Below are 19636 nucleotides of genomic sequence, written 5' to 3' on the forward strand. Positions count from 1 at the left end.
TCTGCTCTTAAGTCCTTAACAGAATTGGGTTTATAGACCTGTGCAGTAAGGAGATAAGGGTTTTTATATACATCGAGTATCTCTAGAAATGCTAGCACTGCTTAGAACAGAGGAGAGAGCAGTTCTTCCAGGGAGGATTGAAGGTTTCACAGGAGGCAAAACCCCCAAACTAACACATTTAGCATCTAAACGAAATACCGCCAATGCTGGTGTAATAATAACCTTGGGGTGGGTATTTTAATCTCCGTTTTGATAGAGGAGTCATCTGAGGCTCACAGAGGTTAGCCACTTTTTTTTTTTTTTTTTTTTTTTTTTTTTGGTGAGAAGATAAAGGATCTTTGTTTTTATTTCCACTGCCTCCGAGCAGGCTTATTCCATTTAGAGCATTACTTCTCTCCCCTTCTAGGGCACTGCATCAGAGCATGAGGGACAGAACAAAGAACCAGCCAAGAAGAAAAGGAAAAAGAAGTGAAATGCCTGAGTTAATGTGAACTTTGGGGCTTCTGCTTTCTTTTTACCCAACAAGCAACAATGCCCCCTTGTCCTACAGCCTGCACCAACGTTGGCATCTTGGTTCTGAACTCAATTGCACCGTCAATTAGAGGCAATCATTCTTGGCAGGTCCTGCTACTGAAAAATGGCTGGCCTTAGGCAAGCCCTTTTGTAAAAAGCACGGCTGAAAGCCTGAGTTTAGGAGCCTGCACCGCCCCGATGAAACTCCACGGGAGCAAATACAGAGCCTCCAGGCAGAGCTACCATCCAGGCTGGCTTCATTTTTCCAGGGAGCCTTTGGTGAGTTCAATTATCTGGTAAATATCCAGTGCTTCCCCCTCGGGAATCCCGTATCTGCTTTCCACCCCAGTTGGGTTGGAAGGGGTTTTACAATCCATGGTCACTTCCTTCCTGAGGCACTGGTCAATATCGGCTGTACTGAAGAAGGCGACTGACTGGGGGCAAGTCATTCAGACCCAGCTTGTAGGCGAACGTGCACCTGGTCAAGAGGCTGGCGATCTGCAGGGCGAGGGCAGCACAGTAGCGGTCCTCCTCCCACACCAGGTAGCGAACCTCATCATGGATGCTGATGCAGAAGCACCCGTCGATGGCAAACACCTCAAACAGCCACTTCATGGCCACAAGCACGAGGTGTAAGTAGTCCGCAGCGGAGCTTTGCACCGCTCGATTCACACAGCTGGTCATAAACTCCCCCTGGACAGCAGAGGGCTCCAGGGCTCGGCTGCTGCAGCGGCCCAGCACCGGGGTACTGGTGTGTCAGACATCGCAATGCTCTCCAGCTTATTGAACATTTCTGACTCTGTGTCCCCCATCCAGGCTTATTCAGCAACCTCCTCCCACTTCTTCCATTGTGATTTCCTAGAAGCTTCTCTGGATCTTGCGTAGATCCAGCAGGGAAACCAAGCCGTCCTCCATCCTGTCCACAGGGAGGTCCAACTCCCTCACCAGCCACTCGCCCTCATCTAACAGCCGATACCTGCTGTGGCCCTTGGTGACTGCATACATCTGTCGGGCCTTCTCAGCTGCCTCCTGCCGCGTGAGCCAGTGGTTGAACTGCATTAGGAGGCGCTCAGCGAAGGGCTGCCCCCCCCATAGATGCAGCCATAGTTGAAGACCTTGGTGTGCTCATGGGTGTTGCCCACTGTGGCAGCTCTCTTGCTGTGTAGATTGGTGCCCCTGCTCTTCCTGCCCTGCAGTGTCATCCACCCAAAGGCCGTGCAGCCATGCACGCCAGCAAAGTGGGCGTCTCCAAGCACAGCTGCAATCCACAGCGCCTGTGAGCCCACGTCAGCACCCACGAGGGCGTAGCCGGGTGGGGCCTGCACCATGGCCTTCAACTCACTGCCTACTCGGTCAGTTCGGGCGTTGCTGGCAATGAGCCAGGTGGGCTCTACAGACCACGTGATGGGCTGTAGATGGTGATGGTGCCAGCGGTCACCCCCTGGGGCAGGATGGCCCCATAGCGGCCTTCCTCATCATAATTTGGGTGCCTGGTCACAGCACGGGTCAGAGCTGACCTGGGCAGCCACACCACCATCTGGGACCTGATACATTTATGGGCATTCCTACAAAAAGAAATCATTTTGTTGATTTCCAAGGCACGGGGCCCACTGGCACCTCCTGGGCCAGCCTGCAGGGTGCCGTCCGCCATCTTGGGCAGGAAGTCTTTGGCAAAGGGGCTGCCAGCATTGCAGCTGTTACCATCCTTGTGAGGCAGCTTGAAGAACCAGCAGCCAGGGATATCCACATCATTGTAGGGTCCGTTGTCATGGTGATAAGCTGGCTGGCTGGCTTTTGGGCCACCAGCAGCAGTCAGAGCTAGGGACTGACCTGGAACTGCCACTCGCAAGTTCTCCATCCTGGCCTCGGCCTCCACTTCTAAGCGGCCCATTTCTCCCACCGTCTGCCACATGGCGCTGCTGTCAGTGAGCAGGAACTCCTCAGCCAGGTCTGCCTCCTGCGGCTCCAGCTGCTGCTTCCCCTGTTCAAGACAGTGCTTCCTGTACAGGGACTCGATGGCTATGTAGGGGCAGGCGCCCCCAGGGTCGGCCACTTTTACCAAAGGGTTCTGGGATTGGAAGCCAAGTCTACTGGCTTCAGAGTCCAAATAGCCAGGAACTGTCCACGCTATTGCACTGCTGTGAAAAATAAACAGTCCTGCACAGGCAGGGGAAGGGAGAGGGAAAGAGGTCAACAGCAAGGAGGACTGCAGCAGTGGGCCAGTTGGGCTCCAGGATGGGAGGGGGTTGTAGGGCAGAGATGGATGGGGTGGTGGGAGAGGAAGTTGTGAGACACCAGTCAGATTGTGAAGTGCCTTACGGACCCTGTAGACGGACTTGGCATGTAGATGTTAAGCATACACGGTGATTCTTAGAAAAATGGAAGTTCAGCAGGTTTTAATTGTCTAGATAATTTCTCAAAGTGTGGTTTTATGTATTTTTAAATCAATCACCCGGCGTGCTTGTTTTAAATGCACAGTATTGCCCCGCCCCGCACTGTACGATGAACTCAAATCTGTATGTCTAATAGGCCTCTCAGATCATCCTGACGCACACTGGAGCTGAAGGATTTGAGAAGTGTTTCCTAATGGGTAGTAGGGTGATCAATTTCTGCTGATTTTATACTGACTAGGAAAGTTCTGCAGACAGCTGAAATTATGTTCTTATGTTGTTTACCTAAGAGGGAGGTGGAGCCTGTGTTGGAAAGGACAGCTATTAACAGTAGATTAAAAGTATATTCTTCCAGGGCTTCCCTGGTGGCGCAGTGGTTAAGAATCTGCCTGCCAATGCAGGGGACACGGGTTCGAGCCCTGGTCCGCGAAGATCCCACATGCCGCGGAGCAACTAAGCCCGTGCGCCACAACTATGGAGCCTGCGCTCTAGAGCCCATGAGCCACAACTACTGAAGCCCGCGCACCAAGAGCCTGTGCTCCACAACAAGAGAAGCCACCGCAATGAGAAGTCCATGCACAGCAATGAAGAGTAGCCCCCGCTCACCACGACTAGAGAAAGCCCACACGCAGCAACAAAGACCCAACACAGCCAAAAATAAAATAAATTTTTAAAAAAGTATATTCTTCCATATTAAAGTGAATATTGTCTCTCCCAAATTACAGACCCATTTTTAACTTTAGACATTCTTTTAAAACTGCTGCTCTGGACTTCCCTGGTGGCGCAGTGGTTGAGAATCTGCCTGCCAATGCAGGGGACACAGGTTCGAGCCCTGGTCTGGGAGGATCCCACATGCCGCGGAGCAACTGGGCCCGTGAGCCACAACTACTGAGCCTGCGCGTCTGGAGCCCGTGCTCTGCAACAAGAGAGGCCGCGACAGTGAGAGGCCCGCGCACCGCGATGAAGAGTGGCCCCAACTTGCCGCAACTAGAGAAAGCCCTCGCACAGAGACGAAGACCCAACACAGCCATAAATAAATAAATAAAATTAAAAACAAAAACAAAAAAACCCTGCTGCTCTGCTTCCCAAGCTTTGGACTGGTTCTCTCTTCAACACTTTCCTCGAGGAACAAAGTAGTTTTAGGCACAGCTGATCATCACAGTTGTCTTATTTCATTTCATTAGGGAAATGTTTAAGAGTAAGATTTTCATAGTGTTCCTTGCTTCATCCACCTTTGAATGCAAAGAAAAGAACCCCAGGGCTAAATCGTAAATGTCTTTATGAATCAGCAGAGATTACACCTCCTATCGAAGTATAATCTTCAAAAGATCAAACTTGACTGTTATACATACATAATGAGTATTAGTCAAATTTATTCACCTCCTTAATGAGGAAACTGATAAGATGGCAAAGCTGGTTTGAAGCAGAATCGGAGGAACAGGAATTGTGCGGTCTACCAGGAAGGGTGTTTTGAAATGAGTGTGCTGAGTGATCTGAGCCCTCCAAAGTGAATAGCAAAGTCAAGCATGTAGCTCAGCGAGACTCAAAGTTTTGTTCTCAGTATCCCTTAATACTCTTAAAAGCTGAGGATCCCAATGATCTATCAATATTAACCTTATTAGAAACTAAAACACAAATGTTTAAGTATTAGTTATAGTGGACCCTTGAACAAGGTGAGGGTTAGGGTTACCCATCCTTCCCACAGTCAAAAATCCAGGAATAGCTTTACAGTCCACCCTTTGTCTTGGGTTCTACATCTCTGGGTCCAACCAACCATGGATCATGTAGCACAGCAGTTGGTATCTAAGGGAAAATACCCGTTTATAAGTTGACCTGCGCAGTTCAAACCCGTGTGTTCAAGGGTCAACTGTATTTTAAAAATAAAAATAACAAGCCCATTATATGCTAACATTTTTTAATGAAAAATAACTTCAGATATATTTTGAGAAAAAAGGCATTGTTTTACACTTTTGCAAATAGAACACTTAATTGGCTTATCAGAAGACAGCTGAATCCTTATATCAATTTCTGCGTTCATATGTTGCAATATGTTGTTTTTGGTTGAAGTATATGAGGAAAATTTGGCCTCACAGAGTTATGTAGTTGGAAAGGGAGGACCTTACAAAATCCCTAAAGTGTCTTGGGAACCCTCAGCAGTCCTTAGATTACACTTTGAGAACCACTGCCCTGGATTAAGAAATACCCTGGCAGGCATGTTAAACAAAGCACCAGTATGACCTTGAAAGGACATGCTGTAACTGTCTTTTGGTTATTTCCAAGTTTTGGATGATTTTTCTTAATACTTCAAGGCCTATGTCATGCTCCTGTCACCAGAAACAGACTGGGTCAGACAGACCAAATTCCACTTGTAAACAGTGGGAATTGGGACTATATTGTAAACTCATTTCTTTAAACAATCCCCCTAAATAAAAACATCTTTTTTTCCTTTCATTATAAAATGCAAGAAATTTAGAAGATATAAAAACCAATTATCTTGAATACTTTGAACTTCTTGGAGATAAACACTGATACCTTCTTCCTTTTTTTAACTTTTTATTTTATATTGGAGTATCGCCAATTAACAACGTTGTGATAGTTTCAGGTGCACAGCAAAGGGACTCAGCCATACATACACATGTATCCGTTCACCCCCAAACTCCCCTCCCATCCAGGCTGCCACATAACATTGAGAAGAGTTCCCTGTGCTATACAGTAGGTCCTTGTTGGTTATTCATTTTCTTTTTTTTTTTTTTGTTTGTTTGTTTGTTTGTTTTTGTACGCAGGCCTCTCACTGTTGTGGCCTCTCCCGTTGCAGAGCACAGGCTCCGGACGCGCAGGCCCAGCGGCCATGGCTCACGGGCCCAGCCGCTCCGCGGCATGTGGGATCTTCCAGGACCGGGGCACGAACCCGTGTCCCCTGCATCGGCAGGCGGACTCTCAACCACTGCGCCACCAGGGAAGCCCGGTTATTCATTTTCTAAAAGTTCCCCAGGTGATTCTATTGTGCACTTAGGACTGAGAACCGCTACCTAGTCTAACCCCATTTTCTTTTTCTCTTTTTTTAACATCTTTATTGCAGTATAATTGCTTTACAATGTTGTGTTAGTTTCTGCTGTATAACACAGTGAGTCAGCTATACGTATACATATATCCCCATATCCCCTCCCTCTTGCCTCTCCCTCCCACCCTCCGTATCCCACCCCTCTAGGTGGTCACAGAGCACCAAGCTTATCTCCCTGTGCTATGCAGCTGCTACTCTCTCACTTCATCCCAGCTTACTCTTCCCCCTCCCCGTGTCCTCAAGTCCATTCTCTACGTCTGCGTCTTTATTCCTGTCCTGCCCCTACGTTCTTCAGAACTTTTTTTTTTTTTTTAGATTCCATATATATGTGTTAGCATACGGTATTCGTTTTTCTCTTTCTGACTTACTTCACTCTGTGTGACAGACTCTAGGTCCATCCACCTCACTACAAATAACTCCATTTCTTTTTATGGCTGAGTAATATTCCATTGTATATATGTGCCACATCTTCTTTATCCATTCCTCTGTTCATGGGCATTTAGGTTGCTTCCATGTCCTGGCTATTGTAAATACTGCTGCAAGGAACTTTGGAGTGCATGTGTCTTTTTGAATTAAGCACGGGAGTGGGATTGCTGGGTCACATGGTAGTTCTATTTTTAGTTTTTTAAGGAACCTCCATACTGTTCTCCATAGAGTTTTTTTACATATAAGACATTTTGTATTATTTCTGGTCTTTACAACAGTGCTTGAAAGTTTTCAAGGATGACAAAGCTGAGGCTGAGAGAGGCAAAGCAAACTGCCTTGGGCACATAGCTACTAACTTTTTTCTATTCTATATCAGACGTCTTAGTTCTAAGATAGAATCCTCTCTAGCTAGTCTACGTGGGAAGGGATTCACAAAGGCTATTAGAAATTTGTGGAATTTCTGGAGAAGCTAGGTTGAGCTTCTCAGAGCAACTCTCAGAACCACACCTCAGATTTGACCATGTAACGGAGCCCAGCCAAAACACATGGACTCTGCTGTGGACGCTGGAGACAGTCCCGTCACCACTTGACTTCAGAACTGGCTGCCTTTGCTGGCCTGGACCTTCTCTGTTTTCTCAGAAAATTCACTTTCAAAACAAAGTCTTACACATGTATATCTGATTGGTAGACTCTAACACACCTGTTGTGTTAATTTCAAAATTTCAATGTATTTTTAAAGTTATTCCAGATGAGGGAGGTAGGATTTATACTTGGAGAATTATCCAAGCGAGAAGAAGCTGTTTGAAAGATTCGGGGTAGGGACAGATGTCCACCGCAGTCACCCTCTGGAGGCCCAACATCAATGTACACCCTCCCTCCATCCTTAAATCTCTAGCCTACAGAACACAATGCAACAATCCCTTATACAAAATATGCTACTCTTTCCTCAAAAGGGGAAGCCCCAAATTTCAGTTGATTGCATTCAGCTCCATATTCAGAATTTTGATGTTCATTCTTCTAATTTAAACACACTCTTTTCTTAATGCCCTGTTAGCCATGGATAAATTGTAGAATAAATCCACAGAGGCTATATACACTATATATCTGGGGAAGGGAGAGGGGAAAAATTTAACATATATTCTTATATAACGTAACTCACCTGCAAGGGGAAATATAAGGCTAGGGTTGATATTTACCCACTCCATGTTACCTTTGCCCTCAGCCACAACTTGGTCTGCCTTTACCTGGCGGAGTGACCCTAACCTTTATTCCTGAGCATCTGAGTTCTTGGTGGCCCTCTACTTCTCTAAGGTTGCTCTAGTCCTGCTAACTTGCAGCATTCTGTGGGGAGGTACAAGGAGGACCCCTCAGTTTGTGAACATTGCTCCGTCCTGTCTAAGGAAGCACTCCTATTTTCCCTAACACCCAAGATCAACGGCCTCAGCTGAAATGGTCGGCACTCCCCACTGCACCCCATCTTATTTGCTGGTTTAGTGGTGTGGTGCAAGGAACCTGAAATGGCCAAGTGCCAGTCTCAACTGGTAGTAAGATTCCCCTGGTGGAAACATTTCTCTTTCGACATTTTCTATATCACATCCATTGACACTTAATTATCTTCCCTTTAGAACTGTTCTGCATACACTGATTTTTTGAGTCATCAGAGAAGCCTAACCTTCAGGGTAGGTATGGAGGTATATCAAATGTCTAAATCTTAGCCCTAACGTGACTTCTTTCGTATTCAATAAATCCACCCCCAACTAAGGAAGATGCCTATTATTTTTGTCCTTGCCTTCACTAGTGTTTGAGAGATATACGGATAATGACTAGAGGGCTGGTAGCAGCAGGCGTCTCTGGAGAAAGGGATGAAAGAGATAACACAGAGAATTTTATGATATCTCAACCAGTCCTCCATCTTGGAAATAATCATATGGTCTTTTTTTTTGTGTGTGTGTGGTACGCGGGCCTCTCACTGTTGTGGCCTCTCCCATTGCGGAGCACAGGCTCCGGACGCGCAGGCTCAGCGGCCATGGCTCACGGGCCTAGCTGCTCCGCGGCACGTGGGATATTCCCGGACCAGGGCACGAACCTGTGTCACCTGCATCGGCAGGCGGACTCTCAACCACTGAGCCACCAGGGAAGCCCAATAATATGGTCTTTTAACCTTGTGGCTTTTAGATCCTAAGCTCTCAAAGACTTATTTCTTGGCAGTAAGCAACATTTAGAAAATCTATCTTTGTTGTTAAGTCTGAATATTCCAATTTATTATTTTGTTTAGCCCAGTGGAATTATTAGAGGACGTCAGTCATGCCCAGTTGCCACCAGTTTATTTCAAACACTTATGAACAGAGAATTGCAAAATATCTTTTTTTCCCCTTGGGCCTATACGCGCTTGGTATTATGCTTATGCAAACAGAGTATGTAAGCACAGCTTCCTTTCTTGTATGTGCAGGCATTTGGCACATATTAATGTCATGCCTGCTACATTCCAGCTACACTCCGTTCTGGAGACACAGTGGTGAAGCCCAGGCACGGTCTTTTTGCCATAGCCTTTCTATTCTAGTAAGGGGTGCTAGTACACACCATGTCTGGCTCTGTCTCCTGCTGCTAAATTAGGATGTCCTGTCATTTACCCAGAATACAGCAGGGGGCAGATAAAGTCCATCTTTCAAAATCATTTGCGGCAGCCCAGCATTTTAGATGGCAGCCCATTAGAATTGTCACTTCAGTTTTTGAAGGAAACTAGAATCTGGTTTTGCATTTTGCTCATTGCTTATCCGACTTTCGGTATCTCTGGTATCAAATCTGGGAAAAAGCCAAACTGCAGGTACATTTTCTCTTTCAGAGTAAATATTTTTGGGAAATAGCTGTGAGGGACGCTTGCTAAGTAAAGGAATTCTACTCTGAATGCTTTCAAAAATAAAGACTATTCAATGGATTTAACATTAATTCAATTTAATATTTTCTATAAATCTGAATTTTCATTTAAGTATTTGCTTAAGTTGAACTGTAGCTGTGTTTTGATTTTTGCTGAGAGGATGGGTAAAAAGACCATACTCATTAGCTAATCTTATTCCTATTTCAGAAATAGTAGCCACTCCTACATCCTTTTGGAGTGAATTAAGAGGAAATGTTAGAAATGTAGAGAAAGCAGATGCACACGCGCGCGCGCGTGTGTGTGTGTGTTTGACATACTGTTATGGCCACAAGAATGGCATCAGAGGGGCAGAAGAAAGGAGAGGACCAAGGATGTGGGGTGTTGCATTTTGGGCAAAGATGTCGAGAGAATATCCTAATTTTGGACTTTTTAATGGTATGTTAGGTTTGCTGGGTCCTTTAAAGCAATAAGTATTCAACTGAGCTGTGGAGCTAGACATTGGAATTTCCTATGAAAAGGAAAATCTGAGCTAAAGAGAAGAGAGTTACCTGAGCAGATACCTTTAATCAACCAGCACCTTACTGGATCTTTTATTAATCTATGGTTTCCCTGGGCCTCCTGTTCTATTACTTTCTACGGGACAAACACAGGAAAACTACACCAACTCCCTCTGGCAAAGGCTCCTTAGAGAGCCAGTGGGTGGGTAGAGGTGGGAGGGGAGAGGGCTAAATCAATTTCTAGTGAATCTGAGAGCCAGTCAAATCTTATTATTCTGTTGAATTATTTCTCTTCTCCTGTACATAGTAAGTTCTGTGGAACAGGGTCATGTTTATCTTGTTCACCACTGACTTTCCTGTGACCATGACATTTTTCATACACCAGTGCCTTAGGAGCAAAAATAACAGCCCTCCCACTGACCTCATTAAGAAAAGACTAAAGAGATTAAGAAGCGTGGATAATCCCAGCCATGAGTTATTTGGAAATTGTGTGTGTGTGAGATTTCCAATCACCTGTCCCTGTTCACCTGTGAGTATGATGAAATGCAGAGGTACTGAGTAAGAATAGCTAAGGAGTTCTGAAATGCCTTCGAAGTTGACCTAATATTGTAGGTTCCTTGAATTAGAAGGGCCTTACCCTGCCCCACCCATCCAGTTCAGGAACTCTGCAATGTCCCTAAAGGGAAGTCACCTTATTCTGCTGGAACACTCACCAAATCTTGAAGTAGTGATTCCATTACGAGAAAGCTCTTCTTCCTTTTTCTTTTTCTTTCTTTCTTTCTTTCCTTATTTATTTTTTTTTTTGGCAAGGGGTGTTTAAAAAATATAGAAAAGAATGTAATGACTTTCACATGCCCACTGTCTAAGAATAAACAAGTACTAATGTTTTGTCCTTTTGGTCTCAGCTGTCCACTGTTGGGATATAGTTCTCCATGGGTCTCTCACCTTTTTGTGCATTTGCGAGTGAACTACTGGGCCATCTTTTCCAGGGTGTTTGGATGGTGAACGACTGTGGAAGGTAGAGATGGTGGCTCCCTTCAGAATAAAGGGCAGGTTACTTATGACCTTGGAAGACAGAGTGTGTCTCGCAATGGAGCAAATGGCAGGTATGCTTAGTACCCATTGTGAAATTATCAGGTTCCTTAAACCCAGGGTTCTTCTCTCCTGTAGTCCAACCACTGCATGTGCAGGTGTCATCTGGTCCTCTTCACATTGCCCTTAGGAAATTGGCACCAAAATGCTGATCTGTCACTACTGCTATTGCTGTGAGTAACAAGATGCCTTTTGTCTCTGATCCAGGAGTTTCGTGCCAGCATCCATGAAACTGTTGTAGGTCACTATTTAAACCATCATAGGCCAGAGAAACAGGTGGAAATGGCTCCCAAGTAATATCAATATTAAAACTTGATGAGGATAGAAAAAGAAAACTAGAAAATTTCACGTATGAATGTAGAAGCTAAGATACTAAACAAAAATTAGTAGGCACAATCCAGTGAAAGTTACAAAAAGAATGAAAGGAAATTAAGCCCATGTTTATTTCAGGTTTATAAAGATAGTTTGAAATTTGGAAATTCATCAAAAAAATTTACTGTGTTAGATTGAAAGAGAAGAAACCTGTATTATTATAGCAGTAGAAAGTAAAAGCATTTGATAAAATCTAGCAACAATTACTAATAAAAATTCCATGTAAGTTAGGGATAGAATACAACTTTTTAGACATGCTGATGACTGTATCAAACTATGAAATAGAGAAGCCATTTTAAAATCTGGAACAAATAGCATTGACCACTTGTATCGTTATTTAGTATTGTTTTGGAAGTTTCAAATAATGCAGTAGGACAATAAAATATGTAAAACGTCAGAGAAAAACCAGTCACAAAGAGGCGGTATGAGCCAAGGAAAGATAGGAACTTGAGACGCACAGACGTGGATCAGAATCTCACTTTGGCTCCATTTTATCTGTGGAACTTTGGGCAAGCTATTTAATTTTTTACAGTTCAATTTTCTCTTCAGTGAAATAGGCATAATAATAATTTTTGGAGATCCTGCACGGATTAAATTCCCTGCTGTCTTGCTTTTTTAAAAATATTTATTTACTGGGACTTCCCTGGTGGTCCAGTGGGTAAGACTCTGCACTCCCAATGCAGGGGGCCTGGGTTCGATCCCTGTTTGGGGAACTAGATCCCACATGCATGCTGCATCTAAGAGTCCGCATGCCGCAACTAAACATGTCTCAGCGAAGATCCCGAGTGCCTAAATATTTATTTATTTAGGCTGTGCCAGTCTTAGTTGCGGCACTCAGGATCTAGGCCCCTGACCAGGGATCGAACCCAGGCCCCCTGCATTGGGAGTGCGGATTCTTACCCACTGGACCACCAGGGAAGTCCTCCTGCGGTATTGTTAAAGGGCCCAGCTCAGTGCCTGACACATGTTCGGTGTTCCACAAATGTTCATTCCTTCTGACACTTTCAACCTCTGAGAATTTGAAAAAGAATAAGGATTTGGATGTCTGCGAAGCCTGTCACGATAGCAACCTCTGTGATTAAGAATAAAACCAGTATAGAGATGCCTAATTCTTTTTGTTCAAGCTTCTTCCAGAAACCTGAGAACTTTCAACAGTGGCAACCCAAATTGATGATTCTGCCTCTTACAGAAGAAAATCAATAAACATTAGCTCCTCTGAAGCAGACAAATTACAGGAACAACAAGTTCCACAGTGTTTCATAATCTTATGACAAACACCATCCGAGTTCCTGGATGAGGAATCTTTTCTTACCAGGATCCCACTGGCCAGTCCCAAAGTGGGCTTTGTCTCCCTCTCTTGGTTTTGTCACTTTGCTCATATGATTTGTTTGCCCTTTTGCCTATTGTGAGCTTGGCCATCTCCTGGTTTGGTAAGTTCCCAGCACTTCAGAGGCAGCCCATGTCCACGGAGAGTCCTGGGAGGCCTCCTGATCTGGCCACTAACTATTGGGCCTCAGCTCTAGCGATAACAATGAAGGTTTATTTCTCTGGAACATTTTTAAAGCCTATGGCTCAGCCTTCTGTGCTCATCTGAGAGAAGTATCTTTGAGTCAGCTTAGGGAGACACCACTCCCACTGTCAACTCTGGGATTTAGGGTCTGTCCTGGGCCACAAAAGAGCCCTCAGACCTACCCCTGCCTCAGGCAAGTCCTCATGTATGAGCTGGGCCCCATGTTCCAATCTGAGTATGTTGTCCTCAGGCAGTTCTATTAGGAGTAGGGGTGCAGGGAATGTGAGGTTGGGGCACTGGTGGAGAAAGTTGGGCTGCTCTGGACATGTAGAGAAAGGTATAACTTGGGCTTGAGAGCAAAGGAAACAAGTCATGAAACTGACTCTGTGGCTCGATCATCTTTATTTATTTGTTTATTTATGTATTTGGCTGCGCTGGGTCTTAGTTGCAGCATACAAGATCTTTTTTAGTTGTGGCATGTGGAATCTTTAGCTGTGGCATGAGGGCTCTTAGTTGTGGCATGCAGGATCTAGGTCCCTGGCCAGGGATCGAACCCGGGCCCCCTGCATTGGGAGCACAGAGTCTTAACCACTGGACTACCAGGGAAGTTCCTGGATCATATTTATACATCACAGAAATGTCACTGGACTTGATAGCTCAGGCTCAGAGGGGTTAGGTGATTTGCCCAACACTGCACAGCACTGGAATCAAGACTGGATCCAGATCCTCTGACTCCTGGTCCAGTGCTCACTCCTTTCACTCAAGGTCCTGCTCCCCCCAGGTTTGCTTTGGTGATGCAGCAGGTAGGACTCAGCACATTAGTGGAGCGCTTGGAGACTTGGTTTGGTCACCACCTCAACACCTGGTGTGGTCACACTCTTCAGATCCTAAAGCCTTTCAAGGCTGGGGTGACGGGGTGGGACAGGAAAGGGGAGGAGGAGAAGCAGGAGGGATTGGGGGACCTGTCAGGGGGCAGGAAAGGCTGGGGCTCAGAACTCTAGATGATGTGCCAGAGGATGTCTGACTCACAGACAGCAGGGTGGGGTGTAGAGGATAACCAGACAGGCCCTCACTGTGCTTCCAGCAGGCCCATAGTTTAGGGAGGGTACAAAAGATGTGGAAGATCCTCTCTCTGCTAGCAGGACCTCTTCTGAGGTGGAATTGGCAGTGCTGGAAATTCCTGCCCAGGGTAGGCCCAGCTGCGTAGACCCTACTGCATGGCCGTGTCCAGTAGGTAACAGGGCCATCCCTGGGCAGTGACATGAATTTGACCTTGGGGAAGGGAACCCAGGGCAGCATCCTTTCCCTTCATACATCTACTTCCCTTTTGACTGGCCTCCCTCTTTTTTTTTTGCGGTACGTGGGCCTCTCACTGTTGTGGCCTCTCCCGTTGCGTAGCACAGGCTCCGGACGCGCAGGCTCAGCGGCCATGGCTCACGGGCCCAGCCGCTCCGCGGCATGTGGGATCCTCCCGGACCGGGGCACGAACCCGTGTCCCCTGCATCGGCAGGCGGACTCTCAACCACTGCGCCACCAGGGAAGCCCTGGCTTCCCTCTTGACCCACACCCTTGCTTTTTGCTGCCAAACGAGTGGTGAGGGCTGTGACGATAGTCACAGAGGATCACAGGCAGTTTTCGGGGTGTGCATTCACACCCTTTCCTGTCATTAGGAAGCATGCAGTTTCTTTGAGATTCGACTCACCACGTTTCTTGCCCTTGCCTTCTTTCTCTTGAAGCATGGGGCCATCGGGGTTCATTTCTGTTGTGGTGGAAACACAGGCGCCTCCTCTTTACCGTAAGAAGATCAACCCCGTGGACATGACGACCAAAGGCAGCTGATGCCGAGGCTCAGAGCTGGGGAGGCCACGGGACCGATGGCTCCTGAAGAGGACGCATCCCACGGCGGGCCGTAGCTTCCTGGCACCCACCTCTAACCGTCATGGAAGCCTGCAGTCACCAGCTCTTTCTATTTTTTTAAGAGGAGCTGAAAATCTAAATTGAAAAACTTCGGCACAAAATTGGCAGAACATTTCTCAAAGATACAGATAGAACGAGCAAAACATGATTTGATTTGAAGGCGGGTTCGTTTGTAACTTCTGAGCTACCTGTTCTTTAAAAGAATTCCTCCCAGGTATTTCACCTCTGGGTCTCTTCCTCAAAACCCATAATTTTAGTCTATTCTGAGACAATATCAGACAACCTGAATCGAGGGACAGTGTATGACATACCTGACCAGTAATTTTCACAATGGTCAAGGTCATGATAAACAAGGAAACACAGAAAAACGGTCACAGATTGGAAGAGACGAAGAAGACATGATGACTGCATGCCATGTGGGATTCTGGAACGTTAATGGAGAAATGGGTGAAATCTGACTAATGTCTGGAGTGTAGCTGATGTCAGGGTACCAATGTTAATTTCTTAACTTGGACAAATGCAGCGCGGTCAGGAAAGATTTTATCATTAGTGGACACTGGGCTTAGGGTATATGGGAAATGTTGGCACTACATTTGCAACTTTTCTGTAAATCTAAATTTATTCCAAAATCAAAAGCTTATTAAAAAGAAAAAGTCCCTTCCAGGCCTGAGATAACCTCCGGTTGTTATGGTTCAGAAAATGAAGCCAGGTTTCTAATGTCAAAACAAATGCTGTCCCACTGGTGTTCTCCCTCCCACCCTGTGAAGTGTACTTAGTACAGTGTCAAGTTCTCCTATCATTTTCTTTCAGATCAAATGGGAACAAGGACTCCTAAAATGAGTTAGCCCAGAAGCATGCAGGTGGTCAGGCAACTTTACAAAATGGCGTCTCTCTTTCCACTAGAAAGAGAAACTGTTTAATGGCCACACACACTGCTGTGCTCCCACTCTACCTGCCCTACAGTGACTGGAGTTTGAAATTCAGAGGCAGAGTTCTAGGTGCACTCCCAGGACTGACATTTGCCTAAGGGTACGGTGGTTGGACCTGCCAGCCAGGCTGTACCGCTGCATCACTTTCTAAATGGCTTCTGGCGTTGCGTAGTAGGATCCAAGAAGAGCCCCCTCCTTTCTAAGAAAACATTCTCAGCATCAGGAGCATTGGGGAGAGAGAGAGGGCTGAAGTGAGCTGTCAGAGAGAGGAAGGGGCCAGCATGGGAGTGAGAAACCTTGACAAATATTTTCATCTCTGTAGAGGAGTCAAGTTTCTCCAAACGAGTGGTTCCTCCAACTCCACAGGAATTGTATAACTCTGCAGTGTTCCCAGGCAATTATTCCTGCTCGCAGATCTGAGCCTCCCCTTTCAGGATCCAAACAAGTGACCACAAATCAAAGAGAGCTTGGACTCATTCCACTAATAGCATGGAAAGCCATTAGCTGAAGTTGTTTGAAAAGGGAAGTGGCTCAGATATCTCTGGTCTCACAAGAAAAGCTTCTGTAATATCAGATTATGGTTACCAAATGGCTTAGGGACTGAGGCATCATGTTTCTCATAACGAGAGGTTACTAACTGCACCACTGAACCAACACTCTCCCTTGCTCACTTGCACAAGATATGATGGAGAGTCCTTTCAAGTTGAATTAAGTTTAAATGGAAAAGTAACACACATGCTCCCAGCTAATGCTTGGGTTTAGCTCTGGTGGTGTGGGCAGAGAGGGTAGAGGGCTCCCTCTGTGGGTGGCCCCGGGGGCTCTGCAAGGCTCTCTTTGCCCCGGTCTCTAATGCTTGAGGTTCAACTCATGGGGATCATTCCTTGGGGTTAGGGCCCTGTTTCCAAGAGAGTCTTTGCCACAAATGTTGAGAATCTGGGCTGTTCACGATCATTAATCTAACAGGGGCCCCCACTTTCTTTGGGGAACTATTTCTCCCAGTCCCCCTTGCCTGTGGTTCTGAGGGGCTGCCAATCCCAGAACTCCACGCTCTTGGCCAGGGCTTAGGCATGTACCCATCCCTTGGGCCACAGTGATTGGTTCAGGGATGGCAGAATCTGGGCCAATCGGAGGCCCTGTTCTAAGAGCTAGCGGTGAAGTCATCCTAACTCAGGGAGGTTGGAGGGATGTTTGGGAATCTAGAGCCCCCCAGGCTATGTTTTCAGTCACGTAGAGAAAATCCATCTTCACTGGAGTAATAAAGCTGAGTAGAGGTAAGGAGAGCGGGGAGGCGGAGAGAGAGGGGAGGCGGGGAGAGAGGGGAGGCGGAGACAGAGGGGTCTTCATGGCGTCGAGGCCCAGTTCTAGGCCCTGAGAGCCCAGACATGTGTCTGGACGCTCCAGGATCTTTACAACGAAGCTGCGTCTTAATTAAGCTTGTTTGTACTGGGCTTCTACCACTCTCAAGAGAGAACATTCTAACGCTTTCATCAATGTGCCCATCTTCCACGGCTTTCCATAAACACCATTCCTGCACGGGCAAGAGAAGGCTGCCTGCCGGCCTGGCTTTAGAGTCTCTGAGGGCACACCGTAGGTGGGCTCCAAGATGTCAGGGGCCCCAGCTGGTCAAGATGGAAGGGAGATAAAATCAAAACACCTGGGCTCCATAGATGCGAAAGCGGAGGGCTTTTCTTCCTGGGGTTTCATCCGTTTTGCTCATTGGGTTTTCTGGTAAGATTCTTTTGAAGAAAGGGCTCTGCAGCTAGAATAGTTTTACGTTCACCCTCTTAGAGGATCTTTACCTGCCTCTCCAGGGCTAATGTTCTTTATGGTTTCACTTTCCTAGTCTCCTGGCCTGGGCATGATTCACGTTACAGGCCTAAGAGCTTGCTATGTTCACGGGCGGGGTAGGCCCAGGCCCAGGGGATGCGAGCTCCCACCCAGGCCCTCCCAGCGGCGTCCGTTTCTGTCCCGACTCTGCAGGCCCCGCCGAGATAAACCTGGAGTAAGTCAGTCTTGTGGAGTTTCCGCCTCAGCTGGCCATTCTCATCCTTGGATGCCCCATCCCAGTCGGAAAGGTATGTGTGGGCGTCCCGGCTGGTCTGCGATTCCGGACTCCTGGAACAATCCGGTGGGAAGGTGGCCGCTGGCCAGCCCAGGTGCCCTGAGGCCCCCGCAAGCCAGAGAGCCTGCTGTGAGTGTGGCAGGATGTCAGGCCGGAGGGGGAGGCCAGAGGACAGAGGGAAGCCTGTGGGGTGGAGCTCTGGAGGCTCGCCGAGACTGATGTTCAATTATAAATAATCCCAGGATTTGTTCAAAGCTCACCAGCAGCCCTGAGCGCCCGACAGCTGGGCAGAGCGGCCCATGTGACTTTTCAGATCTCAGAGGTGTGACAACCTCCCTGATGGCCTTTGCAGTGATGCTGGGGAGAGTGGGTGGGCGCGTTTGAGAACACAACTGAGAGACATTTATCGAACTGAAATCGAAGTTCCCACCACGCATGTTTACTGAGTTTTTGTGCAGGTATGTTAAAGAACTCTGCGCTTGCAGTGGAGAACTTTTAATTTGTACAGCTAATCTTTTAATTTTATTTTATCTTTTTAATATATTTTTTTAACATCTTTATTGGAGTATAATTGCTTTACAATGGTGTGTTACTTTCTGCTGTATAACAAAGTGAATCAGCTATACGTATACATATATCCCCATACCTCTTCCCTCTTGCGTCTCCCACCCTCCCTATCCCACCCCTCTAGGTGGTCACAGAGCACCAAGCTGATCTCCCCGTGCGATGCAGCTGCTTCCCACTAGCTATTTTACATTTGGTAGTGTACAGCTAGTCTTTATTGAGCACCTACATACATATTCTGAGCTAGGCATTGGGGTGGACGGGGAGGCAGAGAAAAATACGTCCTTGCGCCTGAGTGGGAGAAGCAAAGATGAGGCGAAGATAATTGCTAGAATCCTGGCCTTGCTTAGATGCTCTAGGATGGTTCTGGGAGCAATGAGGGAGGCCTGGAGGGGCCATTGCATTTGAACTGGTTCCTTTGTGGGTTTTTTTGGCCATGCTGGGCAGCTTTCGGGATGTTAGTTCCCCAACCAGGATCGAACCTGGGCCCCCTTCAGTGAAAGCGCCGAGTCCTAATTACTGGACAGCCAGGGAATTCCCTTGAACTGGTTCTTGCAAGAGCATGAGGAGAACTGGGCGGAGGACTGAATTCTGAGTCCTGGTGAGGAAGCTCAGGAAGTGAGTGAGAATCCTGAAGTCCAGCACACAGGAGCCGGTGGACAGAAAGAGCCCGACCAGAGCGAGGGGTCTGGTGGGAGGGCTGCGTGGCAGAGGTGCAATCCGGGCAGGGCCAGAGGGTCAGGGGTGGAGCCTGAAGCTATCCCCTCAGCATGGAAGCCAGAGGCTGTGAGCTTGTTTGTAAACCCTGTGGCTGGTGGTGGCTGGAAAGGACGTTCCCCAAGAAAGTGTGAGCAGCCTGAAAGCTGAGAGAGCGTGTGATGGCCCCTGAGGAGGCCCTTTTCCCTTCTGCGCAACCCCGGTCCCAACTGGCTTTGTCACTGCATGCTAGCCGTGGCCTGGGCCAAAACGTTTTGAAAGAGGTAGTTTTCAGGCAACATCAAGAAAGCCCAGAAAACATATCATTCGAAGAAAATGTACTTCTGGAGTTTTAATGAAGGTGGAGGGAAGACCGGGTGGAGTTCAAAACCATGTTTCCCCCCAAAGGAATGAAATGGTACATGGTGTCCTTTCAAACATTGCTGTGTTTTGGGAATGACGTGGGCTCTAGGGATGTAGGGGAGGGTAAAAATATCTCACTGTAATTTGAGGGAAAGTGTCCATTTTCTTCTTATTCCCTGTAGAAGTGAAAACAAAATGTGTGTGTGTGTGTGTGTGTGTGTGTGTGTGTGTGGTGCCGGCTGGAATATCATATGACATGACATCTGATAAAAGACTCCTGTTACATGTGTTATTCAATCAGTTGCCAGCAAAGTAATTGTTAAATCTTTCAAAATCAGCATTTCCGAGCCTCACAGCAAGGATTTTACC

The 19636-nt window shown here is 46.9% G+C and overlaps 1 pseudogene; it reads right to left on the reverse strand.

Moving 5' to 3' along the window:
* Nucleotides 1-690: 690 nt before the first annotated feature.
* Nucleotides 691-14493, reverse strand: LOC114900475 (annotated as a pseudogene).
* Nucleotides 14494-19636: the final 5143 nt, after the last annotated feature.

This window comes from Monodon monoceros, unplaced genomic scaffold, assembly GCF_005190385.1.
Source record: "Monodon monoceros isolate NGI ecotype Baffin Bay Population unplaced genomic scaffold, NGI_Narwhal_1 Super_Scaffold_19, whole genome shotgun sequence".
Taxonomy (NCBI): Eukaryota; Metazoa; Chordata; class Mammalia; order Artiodactyla; family Monodontidae; genus Monodon; species Monodon monoceros.